The sequence below is a fragment of the Marmota monax genome, unplaced genomic scaffold (assembly GCF_021218885.2).
Source record: "Marmota monax isolate L192 unplaced genomic scaffold, Marmota_monax_Labrador192_F-V1.1 WCK01_AAM20220418_F8-fsc00117, whole genome shotgun sequence".
In the NCBI taxonomy this organism is placed as follows: domain Eukaryota; kingdom Metazoa; phylum Chordata; class Mammalia; order Rodentia; family Sciuridae; genus Marmota; species Marmota monax.
The window spans coordinates 3,249,491-3,252,925 of record NW_026693023.1 but is presented as its reverse complement, the minus strand read 5'-3'; positions in this window follow the sequence as shown (position 1 = coordinate 3,252,925).

Below are 3,435 nucleotides of genomic sequence, written 5' to 3'. Positions count from 1 at the left end.
GAAAAAATGTTTTTCAGGTATCCTGCTTCTGTATTTGTTAGCAATTAAAGTATTAGTCAATCGACTAGCAAATGAAAGTTTAACGATCTCATATACTTGGTATAGTCTTTATTCTTCGGTACCTTAAGTGTTTGCCAGTATAGTCGTGCTAGTCAGTGACTGGGAAAACACAAAGCTCTGAGCAGGAGGAGGTAAAATCTATCATAATGACTAGCACATGGTAGATTCATGGTCATTTTCTATTGAATGAATCATGGGGGATGTCAGTGTCAAGTGGTGATCAAGTTCAGGTGCAGCTGAACTTGATTATATATGCCTCAGGAGCTGGCCTGAAAATATGAAAACTCTTTAGTCAGTGTCAGGATCAGGGAGGTCAGGACTAATAATGTTTCGTGTGTGTGTGTGTGTGTGTGTGTGTGTACAAAATCTTGCCTTCCTCTCACCCATCTTCCTTTTTTGTGCAAGGGAATGTGTGGGAAATTATAGAGTTTATATAAATGTCTGTTCCAAGCTTGAGCTCTTAAGGATGTCTAAGATTCTGGATTACTCAATCCTTCCTCTTTAAAAGGTTGAGAGAAACAGTACACCGAGGAGCAGGTGTACATTAGCAGGAGAAGTTCTCAATAAATACAAAAGAGGGTGAAGTAAAATAAGCCTAAGCACTTCATTGAATGGAATTCTTATGTGGCCAGAGACCTAGAGGCTGGTTCAAACATAAATAACAATTATTCATGCCTAGAATATCTAAAGATGTAACTCCCCAACTTATGTAACACTTTGCCTGCAATTCCATAATTAAGGGCATTTCTTTGGAATTGGCATATTATTCCTGAGATGTTAGTTTGCAAACATATTACACAAAAGGTTTAATTAAACATTGAGAAATCAATAGAGAACAAGATCATGAGAATATGGACCAATTGGAGGTGAGGATTAGGAATGGAGAAGTGAGGCTGGAAACACCTGGGCCTCTGTTGGACAAATGAAGACCGGAAAAGAACTCGAATCTGGAACTCCATGTGCTGAGGGCAAGCAAGGGAGCAGGCAGGGGACATGGAGCCCTTACTTCACACCTTTGCTCAAAACTTGCCCTAAAATGAAGAATCAGAAGAGTTTTAATGAATCTGTCAAGATAGGAACATAGGACAATGGTAAGGAAATGGTGAAAATATGGGGAGAAGACAGGCACCACTTTGTGTCACTGTTCAGCATATTCACAAGCATGCTTAAATTTGTCTTTAAGAACTGTTTTCAAGACCCACTGGGCTTTTCTAATTTTATTTTCACTTATTGACCTTAGCTCTGACCTCAGAGAGGAGGTGTTATCTTCTAGTAGCCGTATCTCTCTGTGCTTGCCAACGTTGGTACAGAAGATAGAAACTGGTCTTGCACAGGGAATCCTAGGACACTGTCTTGACCCCATGAGTCTCACCAGCCCCATAGGAGGAGGAAGGCAGTTTTTAAAGTCTCATTAATTGGATACCCATTCATATTCCTTTTATCTTCCTGATGACCCATATCCTATAATAAAAAAAAGACAGGAGATGCAGGACAAATAAGCCTGCCCTCCTAATATCACTTCCCCATTAGCCCTGGCTGTGCTTTCAGGTAGATAACAGGTGTGCTTGACATTTGACAGCAATGATAATCTACCTCCCCACAACTAGACAGTATTGGAAAAATTCTAAGATTGCAGAAATCCCAGGCACTTCATCTTTATCTAATTATAACATAAATGTGAGGAAAACATATACATTACTCTCAAAGAAAAATAGAAGATGTCCTTGGATTTAAATGATTCACCATAAAGACGGTATCAAAGGAAGGAAGAAATCAAGGAAACATATTAATTATGAAAATTTTTTTTTCAGTGACAGGTTCCTATTAGCTTAAAGTAAAAAGGGGAACTTATTATTCAAATGCCAGGGAGTCTCATGAAATCCCAGCAGATGTATTCCGGGGACAGCAGGAACAAGGGACAAAGCTCATCCCAATGACCTCTGTCTTCATTTTTCCTTTGCTACAATCAGTTCCTCTCTCATTTTCTTTCTTTGGATTGGTGTATTCTGTGTCCTGAAGACGGGGTAGGAAACAACCATGGAGGTTCTGAGCTTTACAGAATGTGCAACAGAAAGTTGCTGAAGGAAACTGGCCTGGGGTCTGAAAATTGTAGGAAGGGGCTCTGTGGGCTTACCCAGATCAGGGGTCAACTGCGACCTGGTGTCACAGCCACGTGGTGTGAAACAGCTGAGCTGATGTAACCATGTGAATGGTGGCAGTGGGGGGGGGGTGAGGGAAGGAAAGGGGTTACTGCTTCCAGGAAAGCCAAAGAGCTGGGCAGGCCAAAAATGGAGCCAAATAGAAAGGCAAACCAAAATGGTGAGGGGGCATCATATGACCATAATGCAACCATTATGTCAAGAACTGAGTGCTCCCCATGTGCTGTACAAGTATCCCTCTATTTAAAGCTTCTCAGTGAAGATGTTTGTTTAATTGTAACTGAGACCAAACCTACATTCTCACAAACACTGAAGCGTGTTCCCACCAGTCCTGACTTTCAAACATGCCACTTTGCTATTTCACTTGCTCTCCAAATGACATTGGGAAGGGAGCAGGAGCTTGGTCCCCCACCTACAGCCCTGTTCTTCCACCTGTTGTGGTTCTCTCTACTTCTCTCAGTGTTTCCTGGGATGGAGGGGAGGAGTATTTAGGAGCAATGTCACAAGGAACCACTTTTACTATCAGCAGGTGCTAAAGATTCACTCTGATGTTTAATCATCCATGGAAACCATTTGTTTAAGCAATTAAGAATTTGGGTATGGGGCATTTCTAGGGATTAATGAACAGTTGGTAAAAACTGACTGCTTATGGCCTTGTCAAGGGCTGTTTATCAGCAGAAAATGAGCTGCTTCAAGGTGGAGGATGATATTTATCTGGAATATTAGATGAACAAGGGCATACATACATTTTGAAGTGATTCAAGGATGACAATATAGTGAAAGCATATCTCAGTTTGCTGTTGGAAGGATTTTGTTCTTGTTTTAAACACAGGGTGCTCTCTATAAAGATATTTTTCTTTAAGTTTACCATCAGAAAGAAAATCATGCAATCATAAAGAAGTTTTAGTTACACAGATTCAGCACTGTTGTGCAGATATCTAAGGTTCAGCAGGAATATGGGGTGGTGTGAGGCAGTGGAAAGAATAAGAGAAATTGGGACTAGGTTTCTACATCTGACTATCATTCCTTACCTTTGTGCTCAAGGATAAGCTTCTTAGATTTCTAAGTTTATTCATGCACAACATAAAGTACGTGCAATGGGTGATCCAGAAGGTACTTTTAATTCTGCTACTTTACAGGTAGAACCCCAGTCTATTATCATTGAGGTACCAAACAAAAATTGATTCAATCAGAAATAAGATACTATATGTGCATA